This window comes from Lates calcarifer, linkage group LG15, assembly GCF_001640805.2.
Source record: "Lates calcarifer isolate ASB-BC8 linkage group LG15, TLL_Latcal_v3, whole genome shotgun sequence".
NCBI classification, from domain to species: Eukaryota; Metazoa; Chordata; class Actinopteri; family Centropomidae; genus Lates; species Lates calcarifer.
Window position 1 is genome coordinate 3,033,327 of NC_066847.1, and position 18,621 is coordinate 3,051,947.

The 18,621-nt window shown below is 40.6% G+C and overlaps 1 protein-coding gene across 3 annotated transcripts in view; it reads left to right on the forward strand.

The window, feature by feature from the left end:
* sema6e (sema domain, transmembrane domain (TM), and cytoplasmic domain, (semaphorin) 6E) overlaps nucleotides 1-18,621 on the forward strand; it is a 141,921-nt gene that overhangs the window by 15,122 nt on the left and 108,178 nt on the right. For all 3 annotated transcript variants that reach the window (XM_018676102.2, XM_018676106.2, XM_018676107.2), the window contains exon 2: nucleotides 1,749-1,843. The gene's annotated coding sequence lies outside the window, so the exon portion shown is untranslated. The remainder of the gene's footprint in view (nucleotides 1-1,748; nucleotides 1,844-18,621) is intronic.

Here is an 18,621-nt window from a genome sequence, read left to right on the forward strand (position 1 = left end):
CTGGTCAGGATTTTGTTTTTAGCCTTTTGTCCATGATTATAAAGGTACCTGATTATTTGACCTGCAAACAGAGGTGCTACAGAGCAGTTTTGATTTCCCGTGTTAGCACCAGTGACCGCACTGTACTACTGACTTGTGACACTGGCATAGTTGGACTTCTCCAAGAGTTTAATTGTCTCCTGTTTCGTGTCATCTAAATTGTATCAATCAAAAATGATGGAGGACATGTTGGCATGATTCTAGCAGATGGCCAGCTGATCTACATTACCAAAGCCCTTCTGCTGTAAAGCATAAACACTCTACTAAATTAGTCAAGATGCATTTAGGGGCAATTTGTAGTCTGGGAACCTAAAGTGCCTCAGAGATAGTCTGGAACCTTTGTTGAGCCTGCACTGGAATTTGTTTTCCACTTGGCCTTATCAACCTTTTTGATGTTATGTGTTTTTCCCAGGGAATACACTGAGTTGGTCTGTTAGAGTTCCTATGAATTGTGAACACAGACAAAGGAAAATTCCCTCACAGTGTCAATCAACATTTCACACTATACCACTGAGACAAGAAAATAATGACCACATGCCCAATGATATCATGCTACACAGGATAGGCTGTTATTGATACACAACACAGCAGTTGTACTTTCCATCCGGGGCTTGTGGTCGTTTTGTCAAAACAAAGAGAACTTGAGAATGTGGAAGAGGGAAAAATAAGCTGGCGAGCTGGCTTTTCCTTAACCTTAACTGAACCATCATCAGCATGTGGCTGCCAGCTGGTGTGCTCGCTAATCCAGAGGATGCTGCCTCTGCAAGTCTTCCTGGGCTCTGCTGCTTGAAATGTGCTGGGCTTGAGGTCAAAACCTCCATCATCTCCGTTTGTCAGAATTAGTCTTTGTGCAGGTCAGGATCCAACTAGGTCATTAGATTTCACAGCATTTCCAAAAAGCTTAACAGACAGTTATGGCCAACTATCTTCAGGTTCAGCTGCAAAGAAACTTCAGAATTCAAAGATTTTCCAGAACAATGGCCAGGTTAATGGATTTCTAAAATTATAAAAAAGTATGATTTGAATTTGGCACATAAACTCTTCTGAGATTACACGTGAGATTGAATTTCTGATTACTTTTTTATGCTTAATGTTCAATTGAAAACTAATCAGCAGTGGCTGTATGGAGCAGAAAATTAAATACATTTGCTATATGTTCAGGAGTCGGCTTCTGCAGGCAGAATTGCTTATCAAGCCCAGTGTAGTTGTCAATTATTCAGACATTTCACATTATCAGCTTGCAGATGACATGCTTTTTTGTGATATCATGTGAGGCTCTGTTAAGGTTTATGAGCTGGCAAGGTGAAGACGTTTTCCTGGGAGCAGATTGTCAGAGCACATTGTGAGCTGAGATGCCATCATCGGATTTGGCTAGTTTGAGATCTGGGATTTGTCTAAAGATTCTGCAAAAACAACCTGTTGTCACGCAAACATCACCAACAGTGTCTCTTCCCCAGAGTTCAAAGCAACTTGTTTCACATTTTTTATTCCACGTTTTGGCGTTTCCCTGATGAAAGTGAAGAGTATATCCAGCATTAATGGTCTGTCATTGTTATTCACAGTTTGGACTTTTAGACTTCTTTGAAGGGAAATATAACATGATTGCTCTGACTGCTCATAGAGGCTTATGTTGCATCTCTGCAAGCTGTCCTGCATTATATCTTAGACAGACACAGATGTAACAGTCATCTCTTATTTTTCATTCACAGATACACTGACAGGTGCTCTCTGAAGCCTGTACCAAGCTGGTGCTGGTATCTACCTGCTCAGAGGATCGCTGCAGTCAGACTGTTTGAAAGTGGAGGTAAGGAATGCCGTTTCTTTTTAAAGTGGATCCTGTGTAATTAAAAGATGAAGAATATTTGATTTGGGAAGGATGGAACTCTCTGTTCACTGATCTCTCACATACAGTATTTAGACTGAGTTGGATGTGATGCAACAGAGTAAGGTATACTTTAAAGAGATGTCTATAGAGACCACTTAATTAATGGATGAAGCAGCTTCTTAAATTCAATACCGTCCACTCTATTACTTATCTACTCATTTCAGATAAGATAAGATAAGACTTTATTTATCCCACATGTGGGATAAATGGGAATTCACTTGTTACAGCAGTGAAAACAAAACAAGAGTGAAGAAGAGACAAAAGATTAAAAAATATAATATAACCTAAAAGAGGCACAGGAGGATAAAAATTAAAGTGCAAGAAGCAGCAAAAAACCTCTTTTAATCAAATGTTAGGAATTAGCTTTTAAATAATCTTATGAAGAGTTTGATTGCCAATCCAAACACAATCTTAGTTAAGATCAGCTCGTACAATGACTCCATAGGCACTGCTGTGAATGGACTGAGCTGAGGGTAGTGGAAGCTTTGTGCTCACTCTTCATTAAATGCTGTATTAACATATTTTCATGTGTACTGTGTGCGATGGGGTTTCACATGAAGACTTGTCTTTATTTTCTGCCAAAACGATTTCATACTGTTTTTTCATATGAGAGACACCTGTGCTCCTCTCTGGTTTAAAGCTGGTGATGCTCAGAAGGTGAAGGTGGTGTCACATACTGATGAAGAATAGTTGCCTTTAATTAAACTCTTAAAATAATACCTAAAAATGTGTTATCCTGAGTGTGAGTACGCTCTTAGATTACTTATTATTACCACAGTGTAGGCACAATTTTATACACACAACATTTAGTTAATATATGAAGTTCTTGGTGGTTTATTTATCTGCTCATATATGTAACTCTTAGTTTGCATTCATTGGTTGTAAAGTATAATTCTGTGTTTGCAGTAGGTTGCTAGCTTTGCTTGTAGTTCATAGTAGTGTATATTTGTTTTTGTTTCTTTACATTGTTGCCCTGTCCTGCCCTCTACCCTGTTCTCTACCTGTTGCAGAGGAATTCTCTGTCACTCTTCATGAGCTTTATACATTATCATACATTTCCAGATTACGGGCTTTGGCTTTCAGTTTTTCCTGATCTGATTCAAGGATCGTAGGCTATAAGGTGTACAGATGCGATAGCACATTGTGAAGCCTGTGTAACAAACTTGTGATTTTGAGCTACATAAATAAATTAGACCACTTACAATGTTGACTGATTGGTGTGTATGTTGGCTTCAGACGAATCATATGCACCTGGTTGAGGTTTTCTAGTGAGGTGAGTTCTGTTGTGACGTTGTCAGGTAGTTGAAAGGGAAATGCAGAAATGCGTCAGAGACCTGTAGGATCACTTCAGGAGCTATTGTGTCTGGCTGGTCATATCCCCACTGAGCTTGAACGTGGACAGTAGAGGACAGGGCCAAGGAGTGCTGATGACAGGACGCCCCATGGGATGGCTGGAAACAGATGGCTGGCCAGATGCAGGCCTGCTGTGACCTTGAAAGCATCTGAAGGTAAAAGCAGCAAAAACGTCTCAAAAACAAGTGATGATCGACAACACAGCAGGAGTGGCAGTTCTGTGTGTCTTTGGAGCAGGTTTGTTGCCAGACTTGTTTGTGTGCAGAGATGTTACTGTGTTTCATTAGGGTGTGATCGCGCATACAGTTTGTTTTCTTTGTTGTTCACCTCATCAGAGAAGTTAAGCTTTCATGGCACATTCTAAATTGGTTTTGTTTTTGGTTCTTACTGTTCGACTGCAGGGGAACCATGGCTTGTAAACAAGATGAATTCACAAAGCCTTTATTAACTGGGGAGAGTTCTGGTAACCTATCACCCTGCCGAGTCTGAGAATTTGACGTTGAAGGGAAGTCAAAATATTCAGGTTGCGTTTGTTTTCAGCTTTGTTTTCCAGAGTTTACCTTTTCTGGTATTCAGACCAGTTAAAAAGACCGGGAGAAATTGTTGCTGGAAACATCAGTTGAGAGTGTGTTTCACATTTGCTTCATTATGTCATGATTGGCTCTCCAAGCATGAGGACTTGGTAACTATCAGATGTCAGCATCCACCTTCTATAACCCATTAAACATTGTGTTTTGAAATCTTTTCCTGCAGTTGTTATTAATCTTGTTCTTTCTTCTACAAACCTGCTCTGCAGATAGAAGACAATTAACACCCCGGCAATTTCTGAGGTTCTCTGTGAGAATTTGTTTGACTGGCATTGTTCTCTAACTTCAATTAACATTATTTTCATTATGAATTAATCTGACAATCATTTTCTAGGCTAATCGATTCATTTCAGTCAGTTGGTGCATAAAATGTCAGAAAATACTGAAATATGTTTTCCAAAGCCCAAATTATCATATGCAAATTGCTTGTTTTGTCCAACCAGCAGTTCAAAGCCCAAGCTTAATCAGTTTACGATCATAGAGGACTAAGAAAACCTGCAAATAGCTGGAACCACTGAATTTCTTGCATTTTTATTTGTGAAATGACTTAGATGATAATCAATTACCACAGCTGTTGCAAATAATTTTCTGTCAGTTGACTGATTAATTAATCAACTAATTTTTTCAGCTTTGGTTCTCCCATTGAAATGGGCTGAAACTGTGTGAACATCCAGTCTCAGGCGCTGGTTTGGTGATCATGGGAAAAGAGTTGTCAGACCTGATCTTGGGATAATTTCAGTGTTTCAGAGAACCTTTTAGGCATGCCTCCACAGGTTGGCACATCACTGTGTGTGTGTGTGTGTGTGTGTGTTTTTTTTACTGGGTTATGTGGATTAGGTGACATTACTCCCACAAATAATGTCCTGATTAAATGTTTAAAAATAAAGTGCTAATGAAATCACTTGGCCAGACCGGGGCTCTCTGATGGATTGTTGAAAGAAATGGGACTATTTGTTTATGTTAAGTTAGTTTTAGTTTTGCACAGTCAGTGGCTGAACAGTAGTGATCTTTTGTCAGTATTAGAAGAGATACGTTCAAGCAAGTGCCACCAGCAGCCTGATATGGTGCAGGCCTCCGGGGGTTTGAGCACAGCAAAGGGAGAGAACCATGATCAGAGCTGGGAACTGGATGGTGAGGTTGTGTATGTGTGTGTGTGTTGTGGGGGTGTGGGAGGGGGGTGTGAGAAATAAGAGGAGATGGAGGAGGGTAGGGGTGTCAGGCGTATAATTGGGGTGAGGAGATCTCTGGGGTGGATAGAAGGAAGCTTTATTAAGACTGCTCAAGTCTGATGTGCTCGCACGGCCGCCTGGCTCTTCCTCTCACACCCACGCTCATGGGCCAATCTTCCATTTCCACAAGAGACTCTGTAACAACAAAGGGATGAAGGGTAAAGTCCTCAAGCTCCTTTCAGTCACAGATAAGACAAAAGACTCCATTACTTGAAAAGCACTGATGGGGAGGCAGCAGTGTATGGATCTGCCTCTTTAATAAAAAAAAAAATCAAGGTCTGTTGTTTCGGTGTCACCAGTGTGCTAACTTGCTATTGCTTATTGACAGTGCTGTTGTATTGTATCCTAAGATGCTGTAGATTTGGTGACTTAGTTGTACTTAAGTGAAACATGTCAGCAGTTTATTCAGTAGTCTACCACAACTGATGACTGCTTGATAACCTCCCTGAATTCACTTACTCTTTGTAAAAGAAGATAATAAATAAAGGACCTTTCTCCTTGCCTGTTTCCGTAAGATAATACAGATTTTTGCATTAGCTGTTCCATTTACACATTTAGACAGCATACACTTCATAAGTGCATTATATGCTGATTATACTCTTCTCTTACTATATTTTGCTTGTGAACCAGTGAGTGCACAGCTTGAAAATGTATTGAAAACAGAGGATTTATGAAATATTCACAGCCCAGAGTGTAGGCAAATATTGGAGCTCAAAATGGATAAAAGAAGAATAATCTTGTTTTGGTTCACAAGGGAAAACTAACTTTCCAGGGTGACTTCCCCCATGACTGATCGTATCAAGTCTGATGGTAAGATTAGGAGCTTAACTGCTTCTTTTCCTCCACTCTGTGAAGATTGAAATGTTACTTTTGAGTCAACTAAGTTCCCATATCAATAATTGCAACCTTTGCAGGTGCATGCCTCCTTGACACGGGCATCCTGAAAACATCTGCCGTCTCACAAAAGCAGATTTTGTGAGTGGCACAACAAAGATTGTGAGTTGAAGCAGGAGGCAGCTATGGGGAGAATTAGCGGCCTCCCTCAGTTCTCAGCTGTAAATTGGTTTCAGTGGAACTCATGAAAAAGGGGCTGGAGGTCTGTTCTCTGCTTCCTTAGTAGCTTGTTAATCCCCCACAGCTCTGGCTGGAGGGAGAACTGCTTGCGCGGTACATGGCCCTTGTGGAAAATGGCGCCACTCCTCCTCCAGCCCTCTTCCGTCCTCTTTCCACTCAGTCCTGCAGGGCTTGGCTAATCCTCTGCCTGGTCATGGTGAGGAGATTGCAGGCTTTTTCAAAGCCCTTTGCTGGCTGGACTTCAAAGTTACAGGGATACAGGGACTTGAGGAGGTGGGAGAAAATGAGGTCCACCGCAAGCAAAGACTGTGAGGGGTTCACCTCAGCTTTTTCTTGTGCCATTCCTGAGGTGACACTAAGAAATCTGTGGGCTCACCTGAAAGCCTTTGTTGACTGGAAAGACAGGGCCATGGACACAGTCTCTGAAGATCAGTTGATGCTGATGTTTGCAGAGCTTTTGGGCCTCGCTGTGACACTATACATACATAACATGTTACATAACATACACAAAACAAGATCCTTATGTAAAGACAAAAACCAAAAAATATTGATAGAATGAAACACACACAAAAAGAGGTAAAACACTAAAAGCACACTTATTTTCATTATTTCCCTTTGTGTCTTCAGTGTTAAATCACTGACAGGGCGTCCATGTTTTAATAAACTACGACTGTTCTTTTTTGCCAAGATCCACAGTGCAAGTCCAGGTCAAATACTCCAAATTAGTTTGACATTTTTTTTCCACTGTTGAGAAAGTTCATTCACTTTGAAAGAAAATAGTTCAGTATATTCTGAACTCTGTTGTCTACCTTATCTTTTGTCTGGGTTTAATCTTATCGAGGTCTCATCAACCGAGCATTATTCAGCTGGATTCACAGGATGTCTAGGTGCCTCAGTCATTAGACTGGTCTTTGTTAGACATAAAGTGCTGATGTTTCAACATAGAATTTTGGTTCAGTTATTTATTTTTTTGTTCCGAATTTGTCTGATTCAGTGGAAATGTCTTTGGATGTCGATCCCCTGTTAAATTCTTAGATAACAAAGAGAAAGGTTAGAGTGAGTTCATGCCAGATGAAGAAAACTGTCTGATTTTAAATAGTTGTGTGCATAACAATGGTTGTCTGCGCAGGCACTTGGCATTGTGTCATGTTTACAAGCACTAAGCATTTTCTGACTGAAACGAGAACTTCATTTGCATGTAGTTTTTTATTCATTTTAACTTTTTCAAAATGCAGTGTTGTGCTGTGATACACAGTAATCCTTAGTGCCCAGTTGTCCTAATTTACTCCAAAAATCACATTCCTTCCTCTCTGAGTAATGGCTCAAATCTGAGCACAACACATAGAACATACTTTTAGATTCAGTCTGACTTAAACTTTCTCAGGATGTAGCTACAACTACGGCTTAAATGTCAATAAATCCACTTAGAAATCACAAAAATATGTTCCTCTTAAATTCCAGTTCAGTTTTATTTGTATTGAGCTAAATCACAACATACATTATCTCAAAGCAATTTACAGAGTAAGCGAGACCTTACAATATTTTAGAGGGAAACCCAGCAGTTTCCACAATGAGTGAGCACTTAGAGAGAGTGGAGAGGACAAAGGAAGAAACCTCCGACAGAACTGGACTCAGTGTGGGCGGCCATCTGCCAAGGAGAGAAATAGGAGAAAGAGGGGAGAGGGGGAGAGAGAGGAGAGAGAAGAGAGAGAGACCAGGAACTGCATACACTGTCAGACTGGTTGTTATGATGACAATAATAATAGCAATACCCATAGGTGTAATTGTAGATGTTATCAATGATAACGCAGAAGAAATGACAGCATCAGTTAATAATAGTGATAATGCTGATGATGATGATAAAGTTTCCCCTGTTGCTAATTCAGCATGTTGACGGTGCTAGTTTAAACATTACAGGAAGTGTAGTGTAAAATTAGGGCATGATTGTACCCAAGGTAAAAATAAGACCCAAAAAAAAAAAAAATATATAATATATATATATATATATATATATATATATATATATGATTACAATGGAGCATGATTGTAACATGTTACTTACTTTAAGTGGACTTGTGGGTTATGGGGTTTATACATTATTCTCCCTCTTGATGTTCAGAAAGTGTGTAGTGGACATATGGTGGCTCAGTTGGACCTTAATGCATGTGCACACACACACACACACACACACACACATTTTACCATGTGAGCGTGAGATGTCAGTAAACCATTTAAAGCCTCACCCTGAGGTAACCCTTCGCTAAGGTTAGTTAGCTTTAGCTCAACAAGGAGGATTATGTCATTAACTTTGGCTTCTGTAGTAGCAGCTGAGATTGAGTTTTATCTTATTCCAGTCAATTCAAGTCATTAGTACCGCTTACTTAAAATGGATTTTAGATTATATCAGTATGCTAGAGGTGCAATCAGACCTGCAGTTTGTTTACTTTGTTCTGAACCGTAGCAGAAAAGTTATCTTTGTTGTTTTTTGCTAATATGGTTGATTTAGCCACTCAGTGCCCAAACACCACTGACCAACAGCTTGTAAACAAAAGCTGTAAAAACTGCCTGTGAGCACGATCACCATCGTAGAAATTGGCTTTAATAATATATTAAATTATGAATATATGTATATAGTTTTTTCTGATGAACAGTTCAAACTCCTAAGATATTAAACTTCCAGGTGGAGAAAACTGAGAAAAGCAGCAAAACCTCACTATGATAAATGATCATTTGATAGATTATCAGAATTTTCTGTCAGATAATTAAGCACTAATTGGAATTTCTTTATCCATCGATCCACGTAACAGCTGCAATAGACCAGCGCTGAAGGGGATGAGTTGAGTAATCGATAAATCAATCAATGGAAAATTAATCTGGAGCTATTCCCATCATCAGTTTTCTAGCACAAACTAAAAAAAAAACATTTGCTGGTCCCTGGTTCTCAAATGTGTCATATATGATAAAAAACGATTCCAATATGTCACCTTGGATTGTGGGAAAGTATATCAGACATTTTCCAATATTTCTCATCATTTGATGGATGAAACGGTTAATGGAGAAAACAACTGGCAGATTAATCAATAATGACAATAATTGTTAGCTGCAGCCCTACAACAGATTATCGAATCTTTCCTGTCCAAGCTTTCAATCCACGTCTTTTCTCCCTGACAGGGCAGTAAGGACGATGTCGACCAACTATTGACCATAAAAGCCGGTGGTTTATGGGTATAGTTGAGGCAGTATGTGGTTATTGACCAGAAGCTTTGGCATAATGTGGAAGGACCAGTCTGATTAGTCCTGACAATTTTCCCTTATAAATCCATAAGAAAGAGACAGGCTGGTTCAGCTGCAAAGACTCAGGTAGTTTTCACACCCACCACCACAATTTCTCTCACTTTGAAAATGATTTGTTGGAGGTGCTTGATTTGGAGATGTAACATATTAGCTTAGAGATTTTTTTATTTATTTATTGCTAATATCACACTGTGACTGCTGCAGAGCACGAGGCTGTTTATCTGAGAGGCTCTCTTATTTCTTATAATTGATGTTTGCAAAATCCCGAGGTGGGACATTAAGGTAGATTGCTGTATTAATTGCCAACGTATGCCATCTAAATGTGTAATTGCTTGCTGTTTGCTGGAATGTGAATGTGCTCAGCTTGGGTTTAATGGAGTTTGTTTATTGAGGTGCTGGCCGATATGTCTTTTACAATTGCAGGGATTTATCTGACTATTATTTTTTCAAAGACATATCAACACATTAACTACCATCACAAACAGAAAAGGGTGAGATCTTATATTTAGTAAGAGAGGTTATACAGAATTGTAAAAAGGAATTCTGTGTGCTACACTGACAGTTATTTTAATAGATGATTTGCATAATTTTTAGATGAGTTTTATTTATGAAATACTGAAAAATACCCATCCCAACTGCCAAGAAACAAAGATAATTTTTCATTTTCATCCGACCAACAGGTTGAAACCCCAAGATATTCATTTTATCACATTAGAGACAAACTGCAAAATTATAATTTGAAAAGTTAACACCAGAAAATGTTTGGTATTTTTGTGGATTAGCTTCTTATTATCCAACAAGGGCTGACTGATACATGCATGAATTTAATTGAATTTATTCAGCTAATTCAAATTTTTGTTTTTGCATGTGTAAAATATTTACCTTTACAACTTGAGTTATTACACCACACACAAAGAGGTTAGTCGTCAAGAAATAAAAAACAGCAGGAACAGGTGAATCCATGTGCAAACTTTTCGGTTCCATCTGTGCTGAAAACAATTTTTGGAGTTGTAGCATCTGGTACTGACAGTCCATAGCTGTATGGAGTAACCTGTATTTTTGGATATACCTAATGACAGCTTTGCAGATGGCTCAGGTGTTTTAGTAGTGTCTCTTAACTTTTTTGCACCTAAAAATAGAAACTACATGTCTTTGGCCATGTTTTCGAGCCCGGTAACCGATCAGTCCATAAAGTGACTCAATGTTTCATCACTAATTCTGTCTCAGTGGTCAGTGTGTGCAAACTGGAGTTCCTTTTCCTATATGTAAGAGTTCAGTAGTGCGATAGTACAACATGCGATCAACAGGCATTTAAATGCATGAAAATACACTCTGAGCCTCATGGGACTTTTCCCCCAGTAAAATGTATATTTGTGTCCATATAAACCCCTAAATAATCACCTAGTTTTTCATTCCTGCTCTTGCAATGAATGCAATTATCTCGATGCCTTTTTTTCTCTGGAGCAGTCCGACTTGAATTAAGTGGTCCTTTATCATGACCACCCACAGCCTGTAACTCTGCATGGTATGACTGACCCATGATAGATGACTTCTCTATAGTAGCTGACACAGGTGGACGCGTCCACTAAATCTCCCTCTGTCCCAAGACCCGCCTAGCTCCCACAATTTTCAATAAAATCGACCATCTCATACCTCTACATGTGTGTGGGTGTTTGAAATTAGTTCATCTTCATTCATCCCTTCTCAGCGGGCCTCGCCCCTGCACTCAATATCCAATTTTTGCCCAATTGTGGGATGAAAAGCAGAGCACATTCTCTGCGGCTTCTGTTCATACCCTGAATTTCTCTACACATCAGCACACACCTTCGGCAGGGCTGATCCATGGAGAGGGGGGGTTAAGCGCTCTCCTCATAAGCACCTGTGTGTCTCAGAGATCGGGGGGGATGAGAGTGGGCGGATGAGACCAGAACAGGAGGCGAGGATGAAGCAGTTGAGAGGGTGAAGAAGGTGATTACTAAGGGCCAGCTTGAGAGAAAGAGGTGCATGGAACAAGATGATGGATTTTTTTTTCTTTGTGGTACAGCAGAGCCTTTTCACATACACTCAAACTTATCAGTCCTTTCCTCCTGTTTGCGGTTATTTTCAATCACTCCTTCTTCTGCCTCTTGGAGCCCATCGTCCTACCCCATTATTTGTTCTGTCTTCTCTCTTGTATTCCTTTTCACCTGTCTTATCACTCCACTTCCACCTTCTTCAACAGAGCTGTGATTGGAGAACACTGAGCACCAATGATCCAATCTCATCCCTATTCATAGACTTCAGAGCACTTTCCCTCTCTTCCCCTCCCCCTGTCCGGCCTCCACATCACTCAGTAGTGAGCCAGCCGCCTCTGCTTTTTACCTCTTTGTTTCACACATTTTGTTTAGCTTTTAAGTCCCCTTTTTAGTTATCCAACTGACTTGCCTACCATAAAAAAGTTGACATGGCACCACAAGCAAAAGGCTTGGTAAGCTTTTTAGAGCCAGTCACGGTGCACCATTCCCCCATCGTAATTACTGCTGAAACAAGCAGCTCTGGGAAGTTTCAGCGCCGGTGGACCCGTCATTACTGACAATCTCCCAGCCTTTATCTGCCATAGCTAAGACGCTCTCGCACCGCAGGGCTGTGATGATTGCCTTACTGAGGTGGAGGAGGAAGAGGAGAAAAAAAAGAGGATGATCAGAGACAGGGAGCAGCGTGCAATTGGAGGTTTTTCGTAAGTGTGAGGGAAGCAGCACCGTTGCTGAAGCCCTCAAACTGAAAAAGTGTTTGAAACCAAAAGCTGCTCAAACCTGCCAAACAGCCATCTCGGTTTCCATGGTGATTCGACACTCTTCTAGCTCCAAGTGGAGAACTTCAAATCTATTACACTCACAGTGCCCTGTGAAGCACGCTTTGGCTGAGGAGGTGTCCGGAGCTTGGCTCCTGGCCTTCTGTCAACACTGAGAGCTAAAGAACACCCAATTGTTCATACCCTTCAGATCAAGTCATCAGCACTCAGGCCTCTTCAGTTCAGGAGATGTCACGAGTCATTTACTGTTCTCGAGGAGTGTTTGCATCTGCTAGCAACTTTTTCATGCTTAAACATGAATTTTCTGACCACACCTATAGGCTGCCAGTCACAAACCAGTTCTTTGAAGTAGCACCCTCTGTGTGGGAGGGCTTAAACTGTGACAGCATTTTAATTCAGCTGTAAATTACTTAAGGTCCTCCTACACTCAAAAATGTATTTTCCTCATTGTAACTTCACTCAGATATTTGACCTTCACTGTGAATCATCACATCTGTGCTCACCTTAAATTTACAGTTTAAAAAGTGTATGTATGTGATCATTTTAAAACACTGCAACTAGTCTTGGAGCCAAACTGTAAGTTCCAGTATAAAACTCACGAGTAAAAAAAGTAAAAAACTCAATGTGTAATGTGAAACCTGAGTGCACACATACAGAAAGTCGAGGAGATGTGCTTTTAACAGTTTCTAAAAAGGCAATTGAACTTTTGTGAACAAACCATGTCAGACAGCAATTATTATTTGAAGCAGTATTTCTGTGTCTTAAAACATATCTGGGGGAGTCTTAAAAGGCTTTTCATATCCACCTCTTTCTTTACAGTTGAAAAGGAAGGGTGACTCATCTTGCTTTAAAGAGCTGCTAGTATGATAGCATAAATCTGGGGGCCCATTTGTGGTCAAAATGCTGCTTCAAAAGGCTTTTCTGTCATTTTGAGGAAACGATGAATTTATTTCTGGCATTGAAATGACTCACTAAATGTTAGCATAGTGGTTATCAATCCGTAGTAGTAACCCAAAGGCTCCGGAAATGTTCTCTGCTGTAGACCAACCAACTGTTATCACCAGCCATTCTGCAGCATATACTCTGCCTTCTGTGCCCAGTGTTTGTGCTTCAGCGTTCCATGAAATAGCTTGGCTAAATTTGCCGGCTTGTGGGTGTGTGATTACGAGTGCGTTTGTGTGTGTGTGTGTATGCGTGTGTGTGGCACCATCCGTTTCCAAACGGGCGTAGGACTGTGCTAAAAAGGGAGAGGGGAGGAAACTGCTGGCAGAGAGCAACTTCGACCCAGCAGGTGGAAACAGGTGTCATTACCTACCTGCCTGGCTGCAAGCACCTGCCCCAAGGTGGAAAACAAACTGGTTCTTGAGAAAATAACACAGGAGCAGCAACACAAGGGAGAGCACACTTCTGTTTTTTCACTCCCTCAGCTTTGGGAGGTTTCTTTGCTTCTTTAGAAGTACATATTTTTAGTCATTTTGCCGTCATAAAAGCACACAAATCAGTTTGAAACAGCTGAACCTTACTTTCAGTCTGAATTTCAGCACACTTGTCACAGATCGTGGTTTGGAAATGGCCCTTCATTGTATTTCCTCCACTGCAGGATTGCAGGTGCACCTCAGATCTTGTATGGAAAAAAGTATTCAGTAGTAGGTAGGTGCTCAGTGTTTTGTCATTGAATAGTTTGAATAATAGAAATTTCACTGTCACTCGGAAAATTCTCCTGATCTTGTATTTGTGTGGGTGTGTTATTTATTTATTTTTTTGTCCAATGAATAAGCACACAGCACTGTCACAACATAGGAGTTTTGCTTATTATATTGTATAGGCTCATGCAGGTTATATACACATACAGTGCACTGAGATTAGAGCACATTATTATTATTATTATTATTGTTGTCGTGTTGGCTCTGCTGGAATTCTTACATTGACTATGAGCTTAAAAAGCTGACTCCCAGCTTTAATTTGAGAGTGTTTGCATTCACGTAAAATAAACACTGTAGCCCTTTTTTGTACACAACCCCCCAGTTTTGGGGGATGTAGAGTAAATGAACTAGTCTACCTAAGCTTAAATAACTGGCATCATTGTTTATACTTGGGGGCTTTGTTTTCAGTTTGGTCCTTCAGCAGTGAAAAACATAACAAGTTGGACTGAGGTCATTTGACTGAACATACAGTATTAGTTTGGGCTGACTGCCCTGATGTATTTTTCTTAAACTGAGGCACTATGCTTCAAACAGGGCTGTTAGTCCTACACTGTTTAACTCAACATGGAAGTAAACACCCTCAGATTGAAGCTGTAAGTCAGCACTTTAACCTCATAGCCATTTTTTCATTTCAAATCCAATTTTCTGGTTTACAGAGCCAAACAATGAAATACATATCAATGTCCTAATACTTTCTGACTGCACTATATGCTCCACACGTATATGTCTGTTGCTGCATATTCCTTTGGGCCCAGCGACCGGTTTTAACAACGCTGGCACTTTACTACCCCATAATCTCATAAATTAGTCATCACTTTATTCCTACCCCAAAGGTTATATGCTTAATGCAGAAAATGGACAGGGTAGCAATAAAGAAATATTTTAAAATCCCAACTTTATTGTTGTTTTGTCTCATATTACTGTTGGGAAGAAGTATGTAAAAGAGCAGCATGGGAGTTTGTTTTTATGAGTTTTACACAGTGGGAGGATTATTTTTCCCAAGGTTGCTACAGTCTCTTCTCACTTTCCCCACACGAGCCTGGATATGCTCTCCAACTGCATAATACCAAGTCAGACCAGGCCAGTGTTGTCTCAAGGGCAAAACCTGAATGGGGAGTAGCTGTAGTGCTCTGTTGACGAATGAAGCTCATCCATGCGCCAAGTTCAACAAGTCAGCCGCTCTTCCCTCGTTGCACTCCTCCTCAGCCTTTCTTTCCGCACGCCGGTCTATCTCCCCCCTGCTACTGCACTCATCTTCTCCCTTTTCAAATGGTAATGGCACTGAACCATGCTGGAGCTCTTCAGCTAGAAGTGAACTCTCTCTTCTCAGAAGAGAATTTATGGATGGTCATGCAGAGTTTTTAAGGTTTGGCCCAGCAGGCACCAAGAATTTTTCCTTGTGGCCGAATCATTTTGGCCACAGTCTCAGCAGCCTAATGCAATACACCACGGGTCTCTGGCTATTGTTATTATGCATAATGGAACAAAATCCAGTTTCAGTGCCCTCTCTGTACACCCACCCCTCTATTTTTTGCTCCACAAAAACCAATGACGATGTGTGGTGTTTGTTGCCTGGCTTCTATGTGCTAGTGTGCTGACGACTATCCAAACTGTTACAGAGTGAGCTGATGAAATTTGCCTCTTGAGCAACATAAACAACTCACATTCTTGGTCGTTCCCTCCACCCTTCTCATAAAAGCTCGTTTAGCCAAGGAACAGACAATGACGATCAAAAGCTGAGCTCCAGCAAGTCTGCTCTCTCGACATGTTTGGTTTGTGGGAAACCTGTGCATGATCACACATAAACTACAGAGAGAGAAGAGTCATAAATTTGCATGCAACTGTCTTCTTTTGTTTCATAGTTCCTCACCCAGTTCATCCCACAACCATCAGCTGTCATTGCAGCTGCCAGATAATAAACAGGTAATATTTTTCCAGACTGATTTTTACAGATGCAGCACTAGTTTCAAATAAGCAGTGATCTGTTAGCCTAAAAAAGAAAGGAAAGCAAGTACTTCAGGGTACTGATTATTGAAAACCACAATATTTGCTCCAAGAGTATTAATAACATTTCTTATGGTTTTATATTTTGTGGCATTTTGCCTTTGATAGTCAATGTAACCTAAACCCTAACTCACACCTAGAAGAAGAATCCGAGTAGGAAATGCCATTCAACAGTTTTGTGCTTCAAACCTGGGATGTTAAGATTATGCATCATAGACTCTTTTGCAACTGGGATGCTGGATAATGTTAAATAAACTCTTGTGGGGACAGCACATGAGTCATAAGACATGAATTTGTTACTGCTGATTCTAGTGACTGATCACAGTTCTGATTGACTGAAATTAAGCATTTAACTGAGCTCACAGCTTCAAACATTATGTTATTTAAAAGTGCACATTAAGTGTAAAGCCTGACTGTAGCACAGTTTTATGCACACTCTGTGGCTTTGTGAAAAATCTGCCCTTAATTCTTAAATCATAGCTTTTCATGTATCCTAGTTATTAAATGTCCATGTGTGCATGGTGGTTGAGGTTTTTAATCACTTCCAGGTGCAAGAAGATTTTCAATGAGGCAGCAAAAACTTTGGCTCCTGTCTGTTGCATTAAACTCTTGCCATATGGGGAAACTAATTTATAGGACACTGTCTAAGATGCATTTACCATATCTTAAGTGCCAGTTTATTATTGAAGATTTAAATGGCAAAGAACAACAACAATAAAACACTCACAAACAGCACTGGTCAGCAGAAGAAAGTGATGTCTTGCTCATATTCTTGGCATTGATTTTGAAAACGGCCACACCAGTTCATGAAGGCGTGGGTCCACTCTATTAAACATTAAAATGAATAGCCTGGATTCAGATGTTGTCAAGCAAAGATAACAAGTTTAGGCGTGTATTGGAAGCCAGCAGTCAAAGCAGTTCTTGGCAGATCACCATTCAACACATGACTATGATCAATTGTTAGTTCATCAGTTTACCCCTTCTCACGGCAATGCTTAGCAAAACTGATAAACATCAGTTTCAGGAGTTTCTCCCGAGCAGCATTTTGTTGTAAAACTCAAAACTAATTTGTTTACTTGCACTGGGGGTGTGAGAGAGGCCAAGACAACCAAGAGTTCATACAGAAGAAATGCAAAGTACAACAATACAGCACTTATTCCTGGAAATAACGCCAGACAAATTGGGAACAGAGGCTGCTGAGAGGGGACACACCAGACTAGATGACCATCTGGTCCTCACACTGTCAGTGACCCCAAATGATACTCTGTCAAATTTTTCCTTTAAATAACTCCAGGCTGTATTGCCAAACGGCCCTCAGAGCCTCAGATCTTGGAAGAAAAATGCTCAGTTGTAAACACTGGGTTGTGTGCTTGATTATCAGTGGCATACTTGTGTTAGTGCGTGAGCAGAATTCATTCCTGCTGATTGTGTGCATGAGTTGATTGGTGGTGATTTGTGTGAATTAGTGAAGGAGGGATAGAACGACACAGAAAATTGAGGCGGGTAGTGGAGTCGTCGGCTGCCAAGTTGCAGAGTAACACTGTATTTAAAGACTGGACCAGAGCTTTCTGCATTACTCATATTTTCTGGGGATGTTTCACAACACAAAAACAGGAAAATGCAGACAGACACTAACACAGATCCTCTCAACACAGATCTACCCCAGGTTGGCACCTCTCTAAAATGATCCCCTCTCGCTCCAAACCTCTTCATTACACTCTAACAAGCCTCTCGAGCTGAGAGTGTTGTGCGTTCTGGCAATTTCAAGCATTTCTCAATAATTAAAGCACAGGGTTAAGCAGCACTAGTTTGCCTCTTAGCTATTTAGTTTTTCCTGTTGGGGGAACCCGTTGGGACCCAAGATTGGTGCACTGTATGAAGGTATTGCAGCGGCAAGTTCGGCCTCAGCCTCGTCTCCCAGTGCGCCATGGTTGCAGAAGCAGTGTGTCGCCACCGCTGCATCTCAACATGGCAAACACGGCTGCTCCTACAGGCTCCAGGCAGGTGATCAAAAACCTGGCAGCTGTGCCGTACACCATGCCTGAATATTTTTTTTACCCCTGCCTTCCACTTTTTTCATATTTGCTGTTCATTACTGGTGCATAAATAAGTAATGCAGGATCAATCAGCTGAAACTTGGCCAGGAGGGAGGCTCTGGGACTTTATAATGGAATCATTTGAATAAGAGGGTGAGTGGCTTTGTTTTTTTTTACGGTTTTGTCATAAAACATTCCCACTCATGTTCCCAAGGGATTTGACTCTTAATTGAATGCTGCCTTTAAGCAAATTGTTCATTATTCATGACAGCATGGTGACGAGAATGGAAGAAATCCTGTCTCTACAGGAGATGATGTTTGCATGTCTAACTGTGCAACGCTAGACTCATCCAAATGTTGTGTTGTACACCCACCGCAACCCGGCTGTTTGTTCCCGGCTGCTTTCTTTCATTTTTCCCTTTGCTTCTCTGCTTTGTTTCCCTCATTTTCCTCTTTTGTTCTCTGCTTCCCCTGTCATCACCTTGGCAAAAACCAGTTTGCTGCCCCTGAATCACTTAATTGACTTTTCATTGACGCGAGCTGTAATTGGCTTTTAATCACCGTTTTACATCATGTTTTGATATTCAAATCAGTGGTGTCAGCTCAGAGAAAGAGGCCTCTTCAGT